A 12,500-nucleotide genomic window follows, 5' to 3' on the forward strand; every position below is an offset into this window, starting at 1 on the left:
ACAGTAAAATTCCACAAATAGATGTAAAAAGAAAAATTAACGAACATATAGAAAACAGGTGACATGAGGAGTGGAATAGATGCACACAAAACAAACTATATGAACATCAGAATCAAAAAAAAACAAAAACAAAAGTCTTGAAGGGAAGGAGATTGCATTGAATCGAATAAGAATTGGACACACAAAACTAACCCATTCTTACTTAATCGAAGCGGGGGGGGGGCGCCATACAGCACATACAGCAACAAATAACCATGAAACATCTACTGATGGAATATAGAAGATATAAACACACCCAGAAGAGATATTTCAGAACAGAAAGTATTAGAAAAGTGTTCCAGGAAGTGGCGTCTCAGCAGATTTTAAAATACATAAAAGAAACAAATTTATTTAAACTAATTCAGTAACTTTCTATTCTAGAAAGACAAACTTTTCGGAAAATCTAAAGCATCTTGCTTCTGAAAATGAACTTTTTAAGAAGTTTAAAATTTCCTATGTCAATAAAACTTTTCTTGGCATTAGATGAACCCCTAGAGGTTGAAATACCGTTACGCGAACACACTCACTCAAAGTGAGACTTCAGTAACGTGCTTGCTTTGTTTTGGATTTTCCAATACTCAACAAGCCTCAACTTGAAAAATGATGTCGTACAGCTAAATGGTAATTTTTTTATACTTTTGTGTTTACGATTGTGAAAATCAAAGTTTGTAGGGTTTCAAAATTTCATTCCGATTCCTGGCCTCACACCTACATGTCGCTCCCAATTTTTGTATTCCAAACACCCGCACAATGCTTCTAATTTCCATTTTCTTACACCTGGCCCTTTTTTTTTTTTTTCTAGACATTTCCTTGATGAATTTTATTTTTTTATTTTTTTTTTCTAGACATTTCCTGGATAAATTTTTTTTTTTTTTTCTAGACATTTCCTGGATGAATTTTATTTATTTATTTATTTATTTTTTTTTTTTTCTAGACATTTCCTGGATGAATTTTATTTTTTTATTTATTTTTTTTTCTAGACATTTCCTGGATGAATTTTATTTGTTTTTTATTTTTATTTTTTTCTGGACATTTCCTGGATGAATTTTATTTATTTATTTATTTTTTCTAGACATTTCCTGGATGAATTTTATTTGTTTTTTTATTTTTATTTTTTTCTAGAAATTTCCTGGATGAATTTTATTTATTTTTTTTTTTTTCTAGACATTTCCTGGATGAATTTTATTTATTTATTTTTTCTAGACATTTCCTGGATGAATTTTATTTTTTTTATTTATTTTTATTTTTTTCTAGACATTTCCTGGATGAATTTTATTTATTTATTTTTTCTAGACATTTCTTGGATGAATTTTATTTATTTATTTTTTTTTCTAGACATTTCCTGGATGAATTTTATTTGTTCATATTTACATTATTTAAACGCTTATCTTCGTTGAATTGTTAGGAAATTATTTCTGGTGCAGCAAGTTAGACATTGTGAAAAATTGTTAGAAATCTATTTCTCAGTGTTTTCAAAATCCATTGGTGTAGATGGATACACGATTCATTTTTATGTTTTATCACCGTTTTATTTCCTTTTTTTTTTTTTTAAATTTTTTTTTAGGTGAAAGATGAGACCACTTATTGGTTTATAATTACAAATGCTTGTAAAACATGAGTTCGACTTTTTGAGTCTCAAAGATTATAACATGTCTCGGCCAGATGATCACTAAGGCTAGGACAACAGCATATCCTTTTCCTTGTTTTGATTCTCGGGTATATATCCATTGATATCTTATATGTTTTTATGTAGTGTGATGTGGTTCTCGGTTGATTGTGTCTGTGTAGGATATATACTCGAGAGTCAAAACAATGACAAGAATATTCTGTTATCATAGCCCTAATGATCACTAATCATTTTAGCTGCAGTTTTTACACTAGAGTTTTCTTCTAAATGGGCTGTCATAGACTGATCAGGAGTCGACTACCTCAAGGTGTATGCGTGTGTGTGTGTCTATATATATATATATATATATATATATATATATATATATATGATATAAAATAAAAATCTTGTTAATGATTTCAGAAGTTTAGATAAGTCATCGTACCGTCGTTTTCAAATCTGGTAATAGGGAGCCGTTTTCGGTCCCAATATCAAGCTCTCTTCAGCCGAACTATCCCATCTAATATATAAAAGGTACAATGGGCACGAGCGTTTGTGTATGTCCACAAAAGGCTTTTTGCGTCGGGGATCTCGCATCGGTTAAATTCCGGGAGAAGTTGCTTACACCCACCACCCACACCCGGATAAAATCTTACATTTTCTTCCAATCCCGAAAACAAATCGATAGTTTACCAAAATACCAACTGTTGTGTGTGATACTTCATGTTGGTTCTTTGAACGAGAAGATATATTGTTAAAACCTAAAACCAAGAAAGAAGAATTGTCTGGGGCAATTTCCAAAAAAAAACTAATTTCTGAAAACTATCAAACGGACATAAGTATTACTCTGTATTGTATTCGTAATTATAATTACGAATATAATTTGTTTTTGAATGCAATAACTTGTTGGTTTTTAATTGCCTTCGTCCAAAAAACGGAAGGTTGTTCTACAAAAAGTTGTTCTTTTCCTTAAACAAAGCAGAAATAATTAACTAAAGAAAATTTCTAACGGTCCAGAACTAGTTCCATTAAAGAAAAATAATTTTTGAATGTTGCATTTGTGATAATTTCGCATGCACTGGAGAAGAGTTTAAAAATCAAAACAAAAAACTGAGGATACTTGTTAAAATAATTCTTGGAACAATCATAGAATTTCTTATAAAATGAGACAAAAACTACAAAGGCAACTGCGTGTTATATCTTGATGCCAATCAGACAAATAAGGATGTTCATCTGAAGATATTGTTTTTGTTTTGATTGGCTGCTTTAACGGTTTGATTGTTTTGGCGGGAAAAATGTGTCTTTTTCGCCTGCAATTGTTGTGCGCTTCCAAATATAAATATAGTTGAAGTTTTAGGCTTCCACATATTTATTTATTCACCTTTTTTTATCTCAAGAAACAATAGATACACTCTGAAACGATACTTGTGTTGAGGGGTTTGCAGTAATGCAAGTACTGCAGTCTTCCACCGCAGAAGATATCTTACTACTGATGCAATTCTCTATCTGTATAAAAGCCAAGTACGTCCAAGGATGGAATACTGCTGCCACATCTGGGCAGGAGCTGCTAAAAACTGCCTATCCTGCCTTGACAGAGTACAAAATAGACTTCGTGGCTTAGTGGGAGATGCCCTTTTCTCTACCCTACAACCTCTCTCCCACAGAAGAGACGTTGCGAGCCTATCCTTGTTTTATCGTTATTTCTATGGCAGGTGCTCGTCTGAACTCCAATCTTTCACGAAAAACATCCGTCTAGCTGAATCCACTGTGAAAAATTTTCCCCGCTCTTTATCTGTGCCTAAATCAAAACGTAGATTCCATGAACAAAGCTTCTTTCTTAGAACTGCACGCCTATGGAACTCTGTTCCGTGTGCCTGATTCCCACCTGACTACAACCTGGATGTCTTCAAGTCCAACGTTAACAAATTCCTAATGAACCGCCCCCTTAAGTAAACACTTCATTAAATCTCCACACTAACGTACTTGTACTTGCAATAACCCTTATCCCTGAGTGGCTTCCGGGCCTTGTAATTGGTGACCACCGTGTTAAAAAAACAAAAAAAACTTAATGTTCTCCAAGGCAATCGGAAGTAATGCTGGTCTTGTGTTATTTAAAAATTTTCCTTTTTCTTAAGTATTTACCTTCTAAAAGCTTCAAATTCTAATATCTCCTATTTCTATCAATGCTAGGGAAAGACAGATTCAGGCCTTAACCAAGAGGATGAGAGAAAATTATTTTACAGCCGACTTCAAACTTCTGGCACTTGGCATTTCTAAATAGTTCATATATAAGAAGATATATCGTATATACTTGTGCATAAGCCAATGTATATTTTAAGACCAAAACTTGTATTATTTTGAGTATTATAAGTCGACTGTAGATTCTAGACAAGTTAAATGGTCCGTCTCATGGTTCTTTCTTGCACAGATAATTTCCTTTTTGGTGTTTTTCTTTTTTGTAAGACATTATTGTTTCTCGGCATCTGCAAGCGATAATACGTGCATTTATGCAAGTGTATCCTATTCGATTTTTATATATAGAACCAACCTGCTGCACACTTACATGCAACGAATGCAAATGTTGCTAATCAGACATTCTGATCAATGATATGCTGTAGATTCCAGGCGCAGTTACTGTGTTTAGACATAATCTATGCCACGTACCATAATAACTTGAACACATACATTGCATGAGCCATACTATACCATAATAATGTGAATGCATGCGTTAAATGCCATTAAATGGTTTCATTAAATAATTATTAAATTGTTAAAACTTGTTTAACTTAAAGAACGACATCTCGTAAACACTACATTTCCCAACCAACAACAAAAAAAAAAACGCCATATCGTCACTGAATACATCATATCGAACTTAGCCTATAGCCACGTCTAGAGAGTGAACATTGCGAGGGCTATTCCAATTATTATTCAGCGTCCCACTGAAAAACTGCGTTTGCTTACATGCTGGCAAACACACTGAATTAGGGTTCGGGTGGAGTGTGATTAATTACTAGGATTACCTGTATAGACCGAGTGCACAAAAAAAAAAAAAAAATGGCATTTTCTATGTTATGATCGAGCGCAAAGTCACTCTTTAATAACATTTCCAAAAATATTACTTATGTATAAAAATAACCTTAAAATCGTCTCCTAGAAATTTGACTTATACAAATCGACACCAGGTGATTTTATACAACATCTATGTGGCTAAAAATAGGAAAATTGGAAAGGCTTTTTTACTTTAAACTTTGGCTCCTCCGATCTAAGTAACAAATTTTCAAAGTCATAATAGCTAGTGTATTGTTTACAATCAAAGCAAGACCTTAACGTGCATACTCTTGACTAACATAACACGCAGCAAAATCCCACTCCTTTAATTTTTTTATTGACGTTTCACCCCAAACAAGGCACAGGGTCACTTAGTTGTGAGTGGCTACTATTTGGGACCAGATTTACAGGGGTACTATTTGGGACCAGATTTACAGGGGTACTATTTGGGACCAGATTTACAGGGGTACTATTTGGGACCAGATTTGCAGGGGTACTATTTGGGACCAGATTTGCAGGGGTACTATTTGGGACCAGATTTACAGGGGTACTATTTGGGACCAGATTTACAGGGGTACTATTTGGGACCAGATTTACAGGGGTACTATTTGGGACCAGATTTACAGGGGTACTATTTGGGACCAGATTTGCAGGGGTACTATTTGGGACCAGATTTGCAGGGGTACTATTTGGGACCAGATTTACAGGGGTACTATTTGGGACCAGATTTACAGGGGTACTATTTGGGACCAGATTTACAGGGGTACTATTTGGGACGCTTGCAGAATATCTGAAGTTGTTTGTGTTTACCATATGTCCCCTTTTCCTATTTAGGTTGGATGTCTGACACAAAATCAGTTTCATGTGAATATCCAGTGCCTTTTCAAGGTTGCTTGTCTTTTCAGTGTTCCCTGTTCCTATTTTGGGTAGTGCCGTAGCAGATGGGACTAAAGAGGAGGATAGAGAACAATCTACTGCTACATGTTATCAATACAACAAAACTCCAAACTATGTGGTCAGTCACTATTCAAATAATCTACTGTAATCAAAGAATTGGGTTCGGGGACGGGAGGAGAGGGTACTAAACCTCCAATCTTTATGCAAACCAATTCCTTAATATTTTAAATTCCACAAAACCAGATGATTATACAATTTCAATTATATTTAAAGATGGATTCCTATAATCTTTCTATTTGTTTTTTTAAATAATGAATCTCTGCTTATGAAGGCCCAGAGGCCACTCGAGGATAGATGTTAATAGATTTGTCAGGTGGATGGCTAGATAAACACTTTGAAGACTGGAGATGATGGTTGAAATTGGGCAGAATCTGATTACTTGAGAGGACAGCTCAACAAGAATTTGTTATCATTAAACTTTTTTATATAAATGTTTAAAGTAAGTTATTTTTTGATAACATAAGTGTTAATAAAAAGTTTCATACATTATTTAAGACAAAATTCTGTGAAAAAAACTAAAAGACATAAATATATTATTTCAAAGAGACACCAAATGTAAATAAGAAAAATTCTCATTATTTTTTTTTCGTGATAACAAAAGTGTTAAAAACAAACAAACTATTTATATAAATGTAAAAAAATAAATTTATTATTTTTTTTTATTGTTTCATGATAGCACAAGAAGTGTGAAAACTAAAATAATTTTTGGAAATACATTATTTCCATATGGTTTTGTATTTCGTTTCACGTTTAGTCACTTCCGTTCTATGGTTAGGCAAACCGAATCCACTTCCGGCGTCTTTGAGTACTGAATTTTTTTGGACATAACCGAATAAGCGGAGGGTATGATATGCAATTATCGGGTACACATGTTGAGCGGCAAAGAAAATAGCTTTGAGAATCTTTATGAGTTGTAGAACACTTGAAATCTCAAATTTTACTGCCTGAAAATGAACGGGCAAACTGATTAATAAGACATCGTTTATTATGGCTTTTAAATAAGCTGAAAGCGATATATAGATTATGAGTATCAACAATGCCTGCAGATTTTTTTGTAGTGAAGAAATACTGAGAGTAAAGCTAAGTTTGGACTGGTGCATCTGTTAAGTCTCTCACTCCTGGACAGGGTTCAAAAGAGAGTCGCCAACCTAACAGATCCCGAACTGTCAGCTAAGCATCAGCCTCTGTCCCATCGACGAAATGTTGCATCCCTCTGCCTGTTTTACAGGTATTTTAATGGCAGATTGCTCTGACGAACTACAAGCCATTATACCCCTTCGACGTAAATACTCCCGACAAACTCGACAAGCAGCAAAATCCCACCCCTATACAGTAGAGTTCTCCAGATGAAAGAAAGCTTTCTCCTCTAATAGTTTTTTGACTCAGAACTGCTGAACTTTAGAATTCCTTTCCAGGTTTCTGCTTCCATAACTGTACTGACATGCAGAAGTTCAAGTTTAGTGTAAACAGAGATCTTGCTACTCAACTCCCTACATCCCTGCAACTATGTCCCAAATAGTAGACTTTTGCATCAAAGTGGCACTGTGCCTTGTCTAGGGTGAAAATGCAATAAAAAAAAGAAAAAATAGTAAAAATCAATATATACCATGAACAAAGCTTCTTTCTTAGAACTGCACGCCTGTGGAACTCTGTTCCGCTTGCCTGTTTCCCTCCCGACTTCAACCTGGATGTCTTCAAGTCCAACACAAACAAATTCCTGATGACCCCCCCCCAAGTAATGACACCTTACCAATTCTCCAATACTATTGTTACACTACCTCTTTGATTACTGTACGCCCAATAACCCTTATCTCTGAGTGGCCATTAGGCCTTGATAAGTGGTGAACTCCATATAAAAAAAAAAAAAAAAAAGAAAGACCCAGACTGAGGAATATGATGAAAGTAATTGCAACAAATCTTTGAAGGGACAAAAAATCTAAAATTATGCTCTCCATATATATATATATATATATATATATATATATATATATATATATATATACTGTTTTAACAAAAACCAAGACTTCAAGAAATGGGTTGATACCAACAAAAAGTGTATTTCATTGTTAGTTACAATTGTTTCAAGACCATTTCAACAAATTCAAACAATATGTCGTTTGAAAATTTTTACAAGAACAACCTTTCTTCAGACTTATTAAATAAAAAAACACTTTAACAATGAAACAATAAGGAAAAGAAACATTTCCTTTATGAGGAAAAGAAAAACAAGCGGGAACACTTTACCTCTGTCGCATCCTTTAGGAAAACAATAAGAATGGAAAATAAAGTCACAAAAACTATATAATGGTTCATTTATTTAATAAGGGTGTACAAACATTTAGTTGGGGGATAGCAGGGACTCTTTCTACCAAGGTATTTCGAAGCCTAATGCTTCTCATCAGAGGGGTAGAGAAGATGCTAGGTAACACAATGGGGATGCAACGTCTAGTGTGGGATTCATCAGGAATGAAATCAATCATGAAAATATTTATTTCATTCTTGATGATATATTCCAAATTTCAAGATGTTGACCCTCTTACAATTTATTCCTTTAAGTACTCTGACATGCATAATTCTTGACAGCACCTATTTCGTAGAATGAATTCATTTTGCCCTTAACTTCTCATAAAATTATTTTCTTTTAATGGATTGATAGTTGCTATTTCTTCTGAGGAGTTAAAAGCAGAATAGATTAATTGATTGATATAATAATTAAATGAATGATTTTGCGCTACGAAACATGTGCTGTTAACGTACTTCATAGTATCTGTTGTGTCTAAAGACATCGTGGGACTTCCGTTCAAGCCAGGCGTCGATACAATGGAAATATGTCACAGACTCCTATAGGGATATTGGAGATAAACCGTTATAACCAGATATATTCTGACACTACATTAACCAAATTATTTAGATAAATAATTTTATAGTTTTAACAAAAGGGCTACAATAATATCGTGGGGTCTCCATTCACGCTGAACGTCCACAGAATGTCCAGAAACAATGTATTACATATGAAAGATGTCACTGTGGAATTTCCGCAGGTCCCGCTAGTAAATATATAAGCTGATGAACCTCAGTATGAAGGGCGAAATTGACAGCATATCAGTGCCCCCCCCATCTCGCCTTCATTGATTGCTGTAATTTTAGTCCATCTGAAATACTTTCAAACTTAATATCGATTTTTTTTTTAAAATGAGCTGTACTATATTATTGCTTGTGTACTATATTAGCAAATACAAAAAGAAGCAGGTGTCGCAACAGGGCTAGCCTTAGGTAATTGGAGGCCGGAGATGGAGTGAATTTTGTAGCCTCAAATGAAAGAAAAAAGATTAAAAAAAAAATCAAAATAAAAACCGAAAAATTAAAATTACGCAATTTGTTAAAAACTACCTGTATTTATATCTAAATAAATAAACGACTGAAATTTATACAAACATATTCGTGCAAATGTCATAAATTTTAAATAAAAGTCAACTTTTCGTACTTTGATGACAGCAAAGTCTTGAATAAATTGTGACTAATCCAGAGACTGGACGATATCCCATTCGATAGATCTCGTTGCCAGACTGTTCAGACGTTCTTGTTTCATTGTCGTTCTCAAATAGTTTATTTATTTATTTATTTATTTTTATTTATTTCAACTTGTTAAAACTTCTTTCCTCAGTAATCGGAATTGTCAATTCCATACGAATGTCTATAGCTATAATCTAAGTCACCAAGTATACGTTGATATCACACGCCTATAATAGTACGCTTATATTTTATGTTATACATAATTAGCATTATGTATATAATTTTATTTTATAATTCCTGTTCGAGGTCCCCACCAATCGGAGGCCGTAGGCGACTGCCTACTTTGTTATATATAAGGCCGGCTCTGATTGCACTAATCTTTCAAATGGGGTGGGGGTGGGGGGATATTTTGGATGAAACAGTCCGTAAATTGTGAAGCCAATATTTTACTCGAGTTTCAAGTCTAAGCCAGAATAAATTTATTTTCGGTAAACAAATTTTCGTAATTATGTATTTTTGGTACCGTGCTGAAATAACGTTATTATTTCGAAAGCCATTCTTAACATGAGGGGAGGGTGTTTTTTTTTTTTTTTAACTATTCTGTGCTTCCACCTAACAATTTAATAATAATAATAATAATAATAATAATAATAATAATAAAGATATCGTGAACCTCGAACTTAACCTGAAAAAAAAACAAAAAAAAAAACTATTTTAAAATAGCGCGGTACCAAAAATACATAAGCACCCATTTTTTTTTTTTTAGAATTTATTTAATCTTGAAAGCAAAAATCATTCTTACATAAAATTGTCTTGGTAAACTTTTTTTTTTTTTTTTTTTAAATTTTTAAAACCAGAAGAAAAATTCAAGTAAAATTGATTTTGGCAGGTAAATACAGGTGGTGTTCCCCGGAATCTGATTGATAACAAGTCTTCCTAAATCTCCATTAACTTTTCGATCTCCCTCTGATGGTTTTCTCTAGACCACTTTGGCGTACATATCTCCGAAAAACCCGCTTAGCAACAAAATCACACCCCTTCACTGTTGAGGTCCCTAAATGCCAAAAAAGCTTTCTACTCTAATAGTTTTTTCCCTCGAACAGCTAGACTTTGGAATTCCCTTCCTGCTACCTGCTTTCCTGACTGTACTGATATGCAGAAGTTTAAATGTAACAGAAACCAACATTTTGTTAATCTTTCCTAGGCATGACCCTAAATAGTAGCTTCTTACGTCCAAGTGGCGATATGCCTTGTTTGGGGGTGAACGTGAGTAACAAGAAAAAACGTCCTCGTCGTAACTCTGATAGTGAATGTACCTATAAAAGTAAAGATATGAATGCTGGGACCTTCCATTCTCTTAGACACTTCATAGCAATTTTTTTATTGTATCAAACTTATGTCCATTGCAACAACAACAATAACTTTTTGTCTATCAGATTTTGAATAGTACCAGGAGGCCGCCCGGCGTTGTCCGGTCGTAAAACGCACAGATATTATATTTCAATTCATACAGAAACTAAGACATGTGCCTGCGAGTATTATGTTTTTTTGTTGTTTTGTTTTGTTTTTTTTCTAACCAGCTCACTTCTTGCAAGTAAAATAATAAAAAGAAAGAAAGAATACTCGAGCTGAGATCGAGATCGAAACCAAAACCTAAAGGCAGGGAGTCAAGTATGATAACCATTAGACCAGCATGACACGCCTTTTAGAATGTGTTTTCAAACCTACTTATTCTTAACATAAGTTATGTCATGTGAACTATTCACGCATGTCCATTCTTTGAAACACTTAGTAAACAGATATAAATCCGACGACCCCCCCCCTACACATAGCAAGGTTTCAATTTTGGCCCCTTAGCTGGCCGGTTTTTTTTTTCGAATGAAAACCGAATAAAAAGCTATATATTATATACCAAATTTCAAGTCTGTAGATAAAAAAATTCGTTGAGTACATAGGTTGAGAAGTGTCCACACACACACACACACACACACACACACACACACACACACACACACACACACACACAAATTTTCACTTTTGTAGATGTATATATTTAATCGCATGAAAAAAAATCAATTGTCATTGATTTTTAGATTTTCATGTCCTGTTACAAAACATGGCATATTTGTTTCAGCTAAGTTGCCTTCACTTTGAAATTGTACTTTCACCTAACAAATTATCACGGTTTAAACTAAGTCATTACCCCGCCTTCCTGTTCGGCGGAATTTCACTTTAAACAAAAATTTATGAACATATGCATCCTCTAAAAACATTAAATACCAAGGCGATCAGCATAATCACGTTGACACGCCGGTTCTCGTCAGATCACCGAAGTTAAGCAACGTTGAGCCTGGCTAATACCAGATGGGGGACGAGTTTGGAGAGTCCAGGCACTGTATGTAAAAGGACGTCGTCATCTCTCCTGACGAGGATATACATGCGACTGGGGACAGCTTGTAAATTTCATACTCCCATGGAACTTTCTCCTTTGGAGGAAGCCGGTTAAACCCACATAGGGTTAGTGCCATTTCCATTCCAATGCAATCCATTACACAAAATAGGTTAGTTACACACAAGACCAGTTTTTAATGCAGAGAAAATCCAGATCCACAAAAGGGCACTGTGGATTGAAACAAAAATTAAAATTGTCCCAGTCTAGAAGGATTTCTTCTTTACCAAAACATAAGGTGTAGCGTGTACTACATTTGTATTCATGGCACGCAAACATTTTGTCCGAAAAAAAAAAAAAAAAGCAGCTTGATTTTTTACATTTCCGATATAATAATAATAATAATAATAATAATAATAATAATAATAATAATATTTTGTGTGCGTTACCAAAAACTGACACTACACTAAATACATGATGAGAGTAAAATGATGATGAGGAGAGAAAGCACTAACCAGACCTCCGCTGGATGAGTGCAAAGAGGACTGGGACCCTAGCGAGGCTTTTTTTGCCACTCAAATTCCAGTGACGACCAATGGTCGTCGCCAATGGAAAATCAACGGTAAGCGACTGCTACGATAACGCAAATCCATTTGCAATGGTTATCGACAGAGGTGGAGAGTACAGGAAATCTGAGGAGACTTGTTGTCACTCAGACTCCAGAGAACACTACAAGTTGTTCTCAAAGAGAAATCTTTGATGATGGCCCGTGTAACTACTCCTAGTGAGTAGTAAATAGTAATAATAATAATAATAATAATAATAATAATAAAAATAATAATAACAATAATAATAATAATAATAGTAATAATAATAATAATAATAATAATAACAATAATAATAGTAATAATAATAATAATAATAATAGTAATAATAATAATAGTA

The 12,500-nt window shown here is 34.1% G+C and overlaps 2 protein-coding genes across 3 annotated transcripts in view; one reads left to right on the forward strand and one right to left on the reverse strand.

The window, feature by feature from the left end:
* The window catches only part of LOC145284013 (phosphatidylinositide 4-phosphatase SAC2-like), a 697,431-nt gene that overhangs the window by 474,725 nt on the left and 210,206 nt on the right, over positions 1-12,500 (forward strand). The window lies entirely within an intron of this gene.
* Positions 1-12,500, reverse strand: part of LOC145284011 (octopamine receptor 2-like) — an 86,656-nt gene that overhangs the window by 72,792 nt on the left and 1,364 nt on the right. The gene's annotated exons all lie outside the window — the stretch shown is intronic.

The sequence above is a fragment of the Euprymna scolopes genome, chromosome 8 (assembly GCF_053919585.1).
Source record: "Euprymna scolopes isolate OS-2025 chromosome 8, ASM5391958v1, whole genome shotgun sequence".
NCBI lineage: Eukaryota > Metazoa > Mollusca > Cephalopoda > Sepiida > Sepiolidae > Euprymna > Euprymna scolopes.